We start from the raw sequence: 14152 nt of genomic DNA on the forward strand, positions 1-14152 counted from the left end.
TAAGGTTATGTCTTGCATAGGGGGTGTATGGATTTCAACTAGAATAGCCTGAATAGTCAAGTTTGGTAGAAGAGAATACTAGGAACTCATTTACCTGCTACACATAAGCTTTCTTCTTATATTTGCATCAGGGCATTGGTAATGCTCTATATTAGTCACATTCACTGTCATTTAGGTTTTAGGAATGAATAAGATGACACAAAAATTCAGTTTATCATTCACATAAACTGAATTAGCCAACCAGTAGAAATATTATATTGAAGAATTATACAGCTTTATTCTGTACGCTGCTGAATTCCTCAATAGAGTTCTTATACTAGTCTAACTCATGACTATCTTACACCAAGGACACACCAAACATTTGGCATTTAAGATGCACATTTATTGTCCAGGAATGTTGTTCAATGGAATGTTGTCTAGGCATAATAACACCATCTATACTTTTCAGCAAATGTTTTTCAGTAGTCTGTCAATTTGGCACTATTTAAAATGTAAACACAGGAATATTCTTCTGACTAATTGAATCATGTCATCCTCACACCGGCACCTCTTTCTTTTTACATGATAATCATGAATAGCAGTCGGACACCACTGAAGGAATTTGCTGAATACTATAGATGTGGCTACATTTGTTATTCGCCCTTTGCACGGATCCGCCATCTTGCTAACAAAACAAGGTTCTCCTGCAAATGCATGCGCAAAAAGTGCATTTTTATTTTTCACGGTTTCTTGAATGCACCCGAAGGCTTTTGCAAAGCATACACGGTAATTAAAGCACGCGTATGACAGGCGTACACACACACAATACACACTTTGTGGGAAGAACCTCGTTTTGAGATGACCGTGCAATGGGTCAATACATTCTCATCTTGGTCCGGGTGAGGTGAATCTATTTTTCTTAGTATTCTCTCATTACAGCCCCATTGGAACATGACCTTAATCTCCTAAACAGGGAGTGCAGATTTCAAATGGAGTCACCCATTCAGGTTACCCCATTTGAAATTCACACTCCCTGTGTGGAAGATTAAGGTCATGTATCTCGGATATCAACTGCGATATCCCATTTAACATGCTTCTCTGTTGTTCTACCTATACAATTGCATTGTCACTTGCATACCTATAATCTGTATATATCCATTCTTTGTCATAATGTATGTATACTTTACAAGCCTGAGTACACCATGTACTACTCTCTGAAATCATGCACATTTTCTTTAATTGAGAGTTTTAGTTGATATCAAGACCTAGTCCAACCAATAATGTCATTAAATGAGCCTTGCCCCTGGTTTAGTTAATATGCAACACACACCTAGCAGCTCTGAGCTGTGGTTTAAGTCCAAATGGTATGTTAAGGGCAGTAAAAAATTCAATGTTTTGCAGCCTGCACTTCTAAACTACATTCTATCATTAGAATGTACAATGTATTGTTCTCACTTGGCGGCAAAACACATGAAATTTATTGAACTATAAACTGCCCTCGGTATCATCATGCATGTGTCCAAAATGGCACATATATTACATACAAATATAAGAGCATCCGAGCATTGAGTCGAAACTACCTGTGGGCATGTCAGTGGATATACAATTTACAAACTCTATGGTTATATGTTTCAATCAACCCAGGACTTTTAAACTACTTCAGCTTTAAACTGCATCAGTTATCATAATAACATTATCATGGCAACAATTGCCCATCTTCTCACTGTTGCTGTCCTCAACACATATTATTACCCCTAGATTTGCCTTTCATTTTGTGATATGAATTAACCTACTGAATGAATTCTTTCCAAGAAATAACAATCTCATAGTCAAGTCACAATTCATGCCAGTCTATATATCACAAAGTGTACAAACCAACCGACACAATAAGTACCACAATCCCGGAAAAAATGTGTTCGAACACCCACTGTAATTCCCATGTTCATCTTAGTATAGTGCGCACGTTATATGAGTCACTGGAAACTAAGATTTATAATAGAGTTCTCTCAATGTTCATCTTAAGCATATCCCTCCCTTTCCCCACCAATCAATGTTGGGAGAAGATATGTGAAGATGAGCATATTGGGTATGCCAACATTGTACGGGGTAGAAGGGGACTATTTCCAATAAGGCCTTTAAAGTGTTCGAACAATATTTTCTGAGATTGTCTGAGGAATTCTAAAATCAGTGTTTGCTTTTTCACATTTGGGATCATAACTTCAGATCCAGTAGAGCGATTCAAATGAAACTTGGACATGTTAGTTTATATATAATAGGAACACATGCAATAAATAATATTACATTACATCCACAAATATATCAGGGATCGGTCACTTTAAACATATATTTTCATCAAATTTTGAATAATTTAAGTCGAATAAGACGTAAAATACCTGATACATATCCCCAAACAGTTTAAAACATAGCAATTTGAATAGCTAAAAAGTTGACAATGTTTTTGGACAATCATGGACCATCTTTTATATTTGCTATAACACTAAGGGCACCGTCAATCAAACATCACACGGATGTGGGATGCAAATTTGTCAATGCTATCTGCAGTAGATAGCAAAATAATGCAACGACATCTACCACCCTATGTCCAATGCATTGCCAAACTTCTCCTTCCAAACCAGTAATTCCTGACCCCACAAAAGTAAACTTCAAAGATTTCAAGCAAATAAAACGAAAAAGAAGTCATTAAAGACCCCCCACAAAAAATAATAATGAAAGATATAAGAAACAAAGAAACAAAACCAACACAAAATAGGAAAGAAAATGCCAAAATTAAATAAAGGAAGATAAAACAAAAAATCTAAGTAAAAGGAAAATAATGCATTAAAAAGAAGGAAGAATAAAAGTGCAAATGTCACTTGCTGTTCAATATGTTTCAAGTTCAAGTCCAATTTTACATTAAAAGACACATGCGCAATGTATAGGACACATCAATCAATAATATTTTAACTAACATGGTCAATGATTGGTGTGCAAGTTCAGGCTTATTTCATGATTGTCATTATTTTTGAAAAAAAAAGAAAGAAATATAAACAATTCAAAAATGTTGTTTTTCAGTTAAACAAACACCGATCATTATGAGCATTATAGATAATGACCTTTATTATTAGGCCTATGCAATCTCAAATTGGCACATTTCATTAAACATGATTTGCGTTGTCTCTTCAGTGGGTATAACTGTGTACACTGAAAGTGTGAAAGCCTCTTCATGGTAAAGGTAAATCATTGCACATCTCCCCATTGAAAACACACATTGTGCACGGTTGACCACAAAACATAAAGAATAATAGGATTTACTTTTCTATTATATGGTGAATCGTTGGAAATGCGTGCTTGTCTATGTGTGTAAATCGTTATGATTCACCATTTGACCATCCTAACCATGGTGTATTTAAAATGTTTCATGAACACACTTTCACACATTAGGCTGATTTTCTTAAATGTTGGTCAAGTAATGTTTTTAAAAACAATAAATGTGCATAGCTCAGCGTATAAGGCCTTTAAAGTGTTCGAACAATATTTTCTGAGATTGTCTGAGGAATTCTAAAATCAGTGTTTGCTTTTTCACATTTGGGATCATAACTTCAGATCCAGTAGAGCGATTCAAATGAAACTTGGACATGTTAGTTTATATATAATAGGGAACACATGCAATAAATAATATTACATTACATCCACAAATATATCAGGGATCGGTCACTTTAAACATATATTTTCATCAAATTTTGAATAATTTAAGTCGAATAAGACGTAAAATACCTGATACATATCCCCAAACAGTTTAAAACATAGCAATTTGAATAGCTAAAAAGTTGACAATGTTTTTGGACAATCATGGACCATCTTTTATATTTGCTATAACACTAAGGGCACCGTCAATCAAACATCACACGGATGTGGGATGCAAATTTGTCAATGCTATCTGCAGTAGATAGCAAAATAATGCAACGACATCTACCACCCTATGTCCAATGCATTGCCAAACTTCTCCTTCCAAACCAGTAATTCCTGACCCCACAAAAGTAAACTTCAAAGATTTCAAGCAAATAAAACGAAAAAGAAGTCATTAAAGACCCCCCACAAAAAATAATAATGAAAGATATAAGAAACAAAGAAACAAAACCAACACAAAATAGGAAAGAAAATGCCAAAATTAAATAAAGGAAGATAAAACAAAAATCTAAGTAAAAGGAAAATAATGCATTAAAAAGAAGGAAAAATAAAAAGTGCAAATGTCACTTGCTGTTCAATATGTTTCAAGTTCAAGTCCAATTTTACATTAAAAGACACATGCGCAATGTATAGGACACATCAATCAATAATATTTTAACTAACATGGTCAATGATTGGTGTGCAAGTTCAGGCTTATTTCATGATTGTCATTATTTTTGATCGAAAAAAGAAAGAAATATAAACAATTCAAAAATGTTGTTTTTCAGTTAAACAAACACCGATCATTATGAGCATTATAGATAATGACCTTTATTATTAGGCCTATGCAATCTCAAATTGGCACATTTCATTAAACATGATTTGCGTTGTCTCTTCAGTGGGTATAACTGTGTACACTGAAAGTGTGAAAGCCTCTTCATGGTAAAGGTAAATCATTGCACATCTCCCCATTGAAAACACACATTGTGCACGGTTGACCACAAAACATAAAGAATAATAGGATTTACTTTTCTATTATATGGTGAATCGTTGGAAATGCGTGCTTGTCTATGTGTGTAAATCGTTATGATTCACCATTTGACCATCCTAACCATGGTGTATTTAAAATGTTTAATGAACACACTTTCACACATTAGGCTGATTTTCTTAAATGTTGGTCAAGTAATGTTTTTAAAAACAATAAATGTGCATAGCCTGTGCGTATCTCTCCTTCCTATCACTCGCTCTCTCTCGTCCCCCCCCTCCGATTTATCACACAGTGGTAAATTTGTGACATTTAAATACATAACATTAAATTTACGAGTAATGTCTGTTTTTAGCTGAATATAAAATATTAACACCTTCTCTAAATTAATTATACCACATGTACATATGCTCAATAAACATGGCACATAAATAATTTAGGCCTGTATTTGTGTGTACAAAACGCTATGTTAAATCTATACTAACAGAACGCTATCAAAATATTCATTGATTTCCTTCATATTTTGTGGGATGATAGTAAATTATATGTCTAACATGTGTGCCAAATTGCATTAAAATCGATGGCGTAACTGCAGAGTTATTGTCCAAAAACTAAAATCAGATGATTTTGCTAAGCAATTTTGTAGACAATCCCGGAAAAAATGTGTTCGAACACCCACTGTAATTCCCATGTTCATCTTAGTATAGTGCGCACGTTATATGAGTCACTGGAAACTAAGATTTATAATAGAGTTCTCTCAATGTTCATCTTAAGCATATCCCTCCCTTTCCCCACCAATCAATGTTGGGAGAAGATATGTGAAGATGAGCATATTGGGTATGCAAACATTGTACGGGGGTAGAAGGGGACTATTTCCAATAAGGCCTTTAAAGTGTTCGAACAATATTTTCTGAGATTGTCTGAGGAATTCTAAAATCAGTGTTTGCTTTTTCACATTTGGGATCATAACTTCAGATCCAGTAGAGCGATTCAAATGAAACTTGGACATGTTAGTTTATATATAATAGGGATCACATGGAATAAATGATATTACATTACAACCACAAATATATCAGGGATCGGTCACTTTAAACATATATTTTCATCAAATTTTGAATAATTTAAGTCGAATAAGACGTAAAATACCTGATACATATCCCCAAACAGTTTAAAACATAGCAATTTGAATAGCTAAAAAGTTGACAATGTTTTTGGACAATCATGGACCATCTTTTATATTTGCTATAACACTAAGGGCACCGTCAATCAAACATCACACGGATGTGGGATGCAAATTTATCAATGCTATCTGCAGTAGATAGCAAAATAATGCAACGACATCTACCACCCTATGTCCAATGCATTGCCAAACTTCTCCTTCCAAACCAGTAATTCCTGACCCCACAAAAGTAAACTTCAAAGATTTCAAGCAAATAAAACGAAAAAGAAGTCATTAAAGACCCCCCACAAAAAATAATAATGAAAGATATAAGAAACAAAGAAACAAAACCAACACAAAATAGGAAAGAAAATGCCAAAATTAAATAAAGGAAGATAAAACAAAAAATCTAAGTAAAAGGAAAATAATGCATTAAAAGAAGGAAGAATAAAAAGTGCAAATGTCACTTGCTGTTCAATATGTTTCAAGTTCAAGTCCAATTTTACATTAAAAGACACATGCATGCAATGTATAGGACACATCAATCAATAATATATTAACTAACATGGTCAATGATTGGTGTTCAATTTCAGGCTTATTTCATGATTGTCATTATTTTGATCGAAAAAAGAAAGAAATATAAACCATTCAAAAATGTTGTTTTCAGTTAAACAAACACCGATCATTATGAGCATTATAGATAATGACCTTTATTATTAGGCCTATGCAATCTCAAATTGGCACATTTCATTAAACATGATTTGCGTTGTCTCTTCAGTGGGTATAACTGTGTACACTGAAAGTGTGAAAGCCTCTTCATGGTAAAGGTAAATCATTGCACATCTCCCCATTGAAAACACACATTGTGCACGGTTGACCACAAAACATAAAGAATAATAGGATTTACTTTTCTATTATATGGTGAATCGTTGGAAATGCGTGCTTGTCTATGTGTGTAAATCGTTATGATTCACCATTTGACCATCCTAACCATGGTGTATTTAAAATGTTTCATGAACACACTTTCACACATTAGGCTGATTTTCTTAAATGTTGGTCAAGTAATGTTTTTAAAAACAATAAATGTGCATAGCCTCAGCGTATAAGGCCTTTAAAGTGTTCGAACAATATTTTCTGAGATTGTCTGAGGAATTCTAAAATCAGTGTTTGCTTTTTCACATTTGGGATCATAACTTCAGATCCAGTAGAGCGATTCAAATGAAACTTGGACATGTTAGTTTATATATAATAGGGAACACATGCAATAAATAATATTACATTACATCCACAAATATATCAGGGATCGGTCACTTTAAACATATATTTTCATCAAATTTTGAATAATTTAAGTCGAATAAGACGTAAAATACCTGATACATATCCCCAAACAGTTTAAAACATAGCAATTTGAATAGCTAAAAAGTTGACAATGTTTTTGGACAATCATGGACCATCTTTTATATTTGCTATAACACTAAGGGCACCGTCAATCAAACATCACACGGATGTGGGATGCAATTTGTCAATGCTATCTGCAGTAGATAGCAAAATAATGCAACGACATCTACCACCCTATGTCCAATGCATTGCCAAACTTCTCCTTCCAAACCAGTAATTCCTGACCCCACAAAAGTAAACTTCAAAGATTTCAAGCAAATAAAACGAAAAAGAAGTCATTAAAGACCCCCCCCCACAAAAAATAATAATGAAAGATATAAGAAACAAAGAAACAAAACCAACACAAAATAGGAAAGAAAATGCCAAAATTAAATAAAGGAAGATAAAACAAAAAATCTAAGTAAAAGGAAAATAATGCATTAAAAAGAAGGAAGAATAAAAAGTGCAAATGTCACTTGCTGTTCAATATGTTTCAAGTTCAAGTCCAATTTTACATTAAAAGACACATGCGCAATGTATAGGACACATCAATCAATAATATTTTAACTAACATGGTCAATGATTGGTGTGCAAGTTCAGGCTTATTTCATGATTGTCATTATTTTTGATCGAAAAAAGAAAGAAATATAAACAATTCAAAAATGTTGTTTTTCAGTTAAACAAACACCGATCATTATGAGCATTATAGATAATGACCTTTATTATTAGGCCTATGCAATCTCAAATTGGCACATTTCATTAAACATGATTTGCGTTGTCTCTTCAGTGGGTATAACTGTGTACACTGAAAGTGTGAAAGCCTCTTCATGGTAAAGGTAAATCATTGCACATCTCCCCATTGAAAACACACATTGTGCACGGTTGACCACAAAACATAAAGAATAATAGGATTTACTTTTCTATTATATGGTGAATCGTTGGAAATGCGTGCTTGTCTATGTGTGTAAATCGTTATGATTCACCATTTGACCATCCTAACCATGGTGTATTTAAAATGTTTCATGAACACACTTTCACACATTAGGCTGATTTTCTTAAATGTTGGTCAAGTAATGTTTTTAAAACAATAAATGTGCATAGCCTGTGCGTATAAGGCCTTTAAAGTGTTCGAACAATATTTTCTGAGATTGTCTGAGGAATTCTAAAATCAGTGTTTGCTTTTTCACATTTGGGATCATAACTTCAGATCCAGTAGAGCGATTCAAATGAAACTTGGACATGTTAGTTTATATATAATACGGAACACATGCAATAAATAATATTACATTACATCCACAAATATATCAGGGATCGGTCACTTTAAACATATATTTTCATCAAATTTTGAATAATTTAAGTCGAATAAGACGTAAAATACCTGATACATATCCCCAAACAGTTTAAAACATAGCAATTTGAATAGCTAAAAAGTTGACAATGTTTTTGGACAATCATGGACCATCTTTTATATTTGCTATAACACTAAGGGCACCGTCAATCAAACATCACACGGATGTGGGATGCAAATTTGTCAATGCTATCTGCAGTAGATAGCAAAATAATGCAACGACATCTACCACCCTATGTCCAATGCATTGCCAAACTTCTCCTTCCAAACCAGTAATTCCTGACCCCACAAAAGTAAACTTCAAAGATTTCAAGCAAATAAAACGAAAAAGAAGTCATTAAAGACCCCCCACAAAAAATAATAATGAAAGATATAAGAAACAAAGAAACAAAACCAACACAAAATAGGAAAGAAAATGCCAAAATTAAATAAAGGAAGATAAAACAAAAAATCTAAGTAAAAGGAAAATAATGCATTAAAAAGAAGGAAGAATAAAAAGTGCAAATGTCACTTGCTGTTCAATATGTTTCAAGTTCAAGTCCAATTTTACATTAAAAGACACATGCGCAATGTATAGGACACATCAATCAATAATATTTTAACTAACATGGTCAATGATTGGTGTGCAAGTTCAGGCTTATTTCATGATTGTCATTATTTTTGATCGAAAAAAGAAAGAAATATAAACAATTCAAAATGTTGTTTTTCAGTTAAACAAACACCGATCATTATGAGCATTATAGATAATGACCTTTATTATTAGGCCTATGCAATCTCAAATTGGCACATTTCATTAAACATGATTTGCGTTGTCTCTTCAGTGGGTATAACTGTGTACACTGAAAGTGTGAAAGCCTCTTCATGGTAAAGGTAAATCATTGCACATCTCCCCATTGAAAACACACATTGTGCACGGTTGACCACAAAACATAAAGAATAATAGGATTTACTTTTCTATTATATGGTGAATCGTTGGAAATGCGTGCTTGTCTATGTGTGTAAATCGTTATGATTCACCATTTGACCATCCTAACCATGGTGTATTTAAAATGTTTAATGAACACACTTTCACACATTAGGCTGATTTTCTTAAATGTTGGTCAAGTAATGTTTTTAAAAACAATAAATGTGCATAGCCTGTGCGTATCTCCCTTCCTATCACTCGCTCGCTCTCTCGTCCCCCCCCCTCCGATTTATCACACAGTGGTAAATTTGTGACATTTAAATACATAACATTAAATTTACGAGTAATGTCTGTTTTTAGCTGAATATAAAATATTAACACCTTCTCTAAATTAATTATACCACATGTACATATGCTCAATAAACATGGCACATAAATAATTTAGGCCTGTATTTGTGTGTACAAAACGCTATGTTAAATCTATACTAACAGAACGCTATCAAAATATTCATTGATTTCCTTCATATTTTGTGGGATGATAGTAAATTATATGTCTAACATGTGTGCCAAATTGCATTAAAATCGATGGCGTAACTGCAGAGTTATTGTCCAAAAACTAAAATCAGATGATTTTGCTAAGCAATTTTGTAGACAATCCCGGAAAAATGTGTTCGAACACCCACTGTAATTCCCATGTTCATCTTAGTATAGTGCGTACGCTATATGAGTCACTGGAAACTAAGATTTATAATAGAGTTCTCTCAATGTTCATCTTAAGCATATCCCTCCCTTTCCCCACCAATCAATGTTGGGAGAAGATATGTGAAGATGAGCATATTGGGTATGCCAACATTGTGCGGGGTAGAAGGGGACTATTTCCAATAAGGCCTTTAAAGTGTTCGAACAATATTTTCTGAGATTGTCTGAGGAATTCTAAAATCAGTGTTTGCTTTTTCACATTTGGGATCATAACTTCAGATCCAGTAGAGCGATTCAAATGAAACTTGGACATGTTAGTTTATATATAATAGGAACACATGCAATAAATAATATTACATTACATCCACAAATATATCAGGGATCGGTCACTTTAAACATATATTTTCATCAAATTTTGAATAATTTAAGTCGAATAAGACGTAAAATACCTGATACATATCCCCAAACAGTTTAAAACATAGCAATTTGAATAGCTAAAAAGTTGACAATGTTTTTGGACAATCATGGACCATCTTTTATATTTGCTATAACACTAAGGGCACCGTCAATCAAACATCACACGGATGTGGGATGCAAATTTGTCAATGCTATCTGCAGTAGATAGCAAAATAATGCAACGACATCTACCACCCTATGTCCAATGCATTGCCAAACTTCTCCTTCCAAACCAGTAATTCCTGACCCCACAAAAGTAAACTTCAAAGATTTCAAGCAAATAAAACGAAAAAGAAGTCATTAAAGACCCCCCACAAAAAATAATAATGAAAGATATAAGAAACAAAGAAACAAAACCAACACAAAATAGGAAAGAAAATGCCAAAATTAAATAAAGGAAGATAAAACAAAAAATCTAAGTAAAAGGAAAATAATGCATTAAAAAGAAGGAAGAATAAAAAGTGCAAATGTCACTTGCTGTTCAATATGTTTCAAGTTCAAGTCCAATTTTACATTAAAAGACACATGCGCAATGTATAGGACACATCAATCAATAATATTTTAACTAACATGGTCAATGATTGGTGTGCAAGTTCAGGCTTATTTCATGATTGTCATTATTTTTGATAGAAAAAAGAAAGAAATATAAACAATTCAAAAATGTTGTTTTTCAGTTAAACAAACACCGATCATTATGAGCATTATAGATAATGACCTTTATTATTAGGCCTATGCAATCTCAAATTGGCACATTTCATTAAACATGATTTGCGTTGTCTCTTCAGTGGGTATAACTGTGTACACTGAAAGTGTGAAAGCCTCTTCATGGTAAAGGTAAATCATTGCACATCTCCCCATTGAAAACACACATTGTGCACGGTTGACCACAAAACATAAAGAATAATAGGATTTACTTTTCTATTATATGGTGAATCGTTGGAAATGCGTGCTTGTCTATGTGTGTAAATCGTTATGATTCACCATTTGACCATCCTAACCATGGTGTATTTAAAATGTTTCATGAACACACTTTCACACATTAGGCTGATTTTCTTAAATGTTGGTCAAGTAATGTTTTTAAAAACAATAAATGTGCATAGCCTGTGCGTATAAGGCCTTTAAAGTGTTCGAACAATATTTTCTGAGATTGTCTGAGGAATTCTAAAATCAGTGTTTGCTTTTTCACATTTGGGATCATAACTTCAGATCCAGTAGAGCGATTCAAATGAAACTTGGACATGTTAGTTTATATATAATAGGAACACATGCAATAAATAATATTACATTACATCCACAAATATATCAGGGATCGGTCACTTTAAACATATATTTTCATCAAATTTTGAATAATTTAAGTCGAATAAGACGTAAAATACCTGATACATATCCCCAAACAGTTTAAAACATAGCAATTTGAATAGCTAAAAAGTTGACAATGTTTTTGGACAATCATGGACCATCTTTTATATTTGCTATAACACTAAGGGCACCGTCAATCAAACATCACACGGATGTGGGATGCAAATTTGTCAATGCTATCTGCAGTAGATAGCAAAATAATGCAACGACATCTACCACCCTATGTCCAATGCATTGCCAAACTTCTCCTTCCAAACCAGTAATTCCTGACCCCACAAAAGTAAACTTCAAAGATTTCAAGCAAATAAAACGAAAAAGAAGTCATTAAAGACCCCCCAAAAAAATAATAATGAAAGATATAAGAAACAAAGAAACAAAACCAACACAAAATAGGAAAGAAAATGCCAAAATTAAATAAAGGAAGATAAAACAAAAAATCTAAGTAAAAGGAAAATAATGCATTAAAAAGAAGGAAGAATAAAAAGTGCAAATGTCACTTGCTGTTCAATATGTTTCAAGTTCAAGTCCAATTTTACATTAAAAGACACATGCGCAATGTATAGGACACATCAATCAATAATATTTTAACTAACATGGTCAATGATTGGTGTGCAAGTTCAGGCTTATTTCATGATTGTCATTATTTTTGATCGAAAAAAGAAAGAAATATAAACAATTCAAAAATGTTGTTTTTCAGTTAAACAAACACCGATCATTATGAGCATTATAGATAATGACCTTTATTATTAGGCCTATGCAATCTCAAATTGGCACATTTCATTAAACATGTTTTGCGTTGTCTCTTCAGTGGGTATAACTGTGTACACTGAAAGTGTGAAAGCCTCTTCATGGTAAAGGTAAATCATTGCACATCTCCCCATTGAAAACACACATTGTGCACGGTTGACCACAAAACATAAAGAATAATAGGATTTACTTTTCTATTATATGGTGAATCGTTGGAAATGCGTGCTTGTCTATGTGTGTAAATCGTTATGATTCACCATTTGACCATCCTAACCATGGTGTATTTAAAATGTTTCATGAACACACTTTCACACATTAGGCTGATTTTCTTAAATGTTGGTCAAGTAATGTTTTTTATAACAATAAATGTGCATAGCCTGTGCGTATAAGGCCTTTAAAGTGTTCGAACAATATTTTCTGAGATTGTCTGAGGAATTCTAAAATCAGTGTTTGCTTTTTCACATTTGGGATCATAACTTCAGATCCAGTAGAGCGATTCAAATGAAACTTGGACATGTTAGTTTATATATAATAGGGAACACATGCAATAAATAATATTACATTACATCCACAAATATATCAGGGATCGGTCACTTTAAACATATATTTTCATCAAATTTTGAATAATTTAAGTCGAATAAGACGTAAAATACCTGATACATATCCCCAAACAGTTTAAAACATAGCAATTTGAATAGCTAAAAAGTTGACAATGTTTTGGACAATCATGGACCATCTTTTATATTTGCTATAACACTAAGGGCACCGTCAATCAAACATCACACGGATGTGGGATGCAACTTTGTCAATGCTATCTGCAGTAGATAGCAAAATAATGCAACGACATCTACCACCCTATGTCCAATGCATTGCCAAACTTCTCCTTCCAAACCAGTAATTCCTGACCCCACAAAAGTAAACTTCAAAGATTTCAAGCAAATAAAACGAAAAAGAAGTCATTAAAGACCCCCACAAAAAATAATAATGAAAGATATAAGAAACAAAGAAACAAAACCAACACAAAATAGGAAAGAAAATGCCAAAATTAAATAAAGGAAGATAAAACAAAAAATCTAAGTAAAAGGAAAATAATGCATTAAAAGAAGGAAGAATAAAAGTGCAAATGTCACTTGCTGTTCAATATGTTTCAAGTTCAAGTCCAATTTTACATTAAAAGACACATGCGCAATGTATAGGACACATCAATCAATAATATTTTAACTAACATGGTCAATGATTGGTGTGCAAGTTCAGGCTTATTTCATGATTGTCATTATTTTTGATCGAAAAAGAAAGAAATATAAACAATTCAAAAATGTTGTTTTTCAGTTAAACAAACACCGATCATTATGAGCATTATAGATAATGACCTTTATTATTAGGCCTATGCAATCTCAAATTGGCACATTTCATTAAACATGATTTGCGTTGTCTCTTCAGTGGGTATAACTGTGTACACTGAAAGTGTGAAAG

This window comes from Amphiura filiformis, chromosome 3 (assembly GCF_039555335.1).
Source record: "Amphiura filiformis chromosome 3, Afil_fr2py, whole genome shotgun sequence".
NCBI lineage: Eukaryota > Metazoa > Echinodermata > Ophiuroidea > Amphilepidida > Amphiuridae > Amphiura > Amphiura filiformis.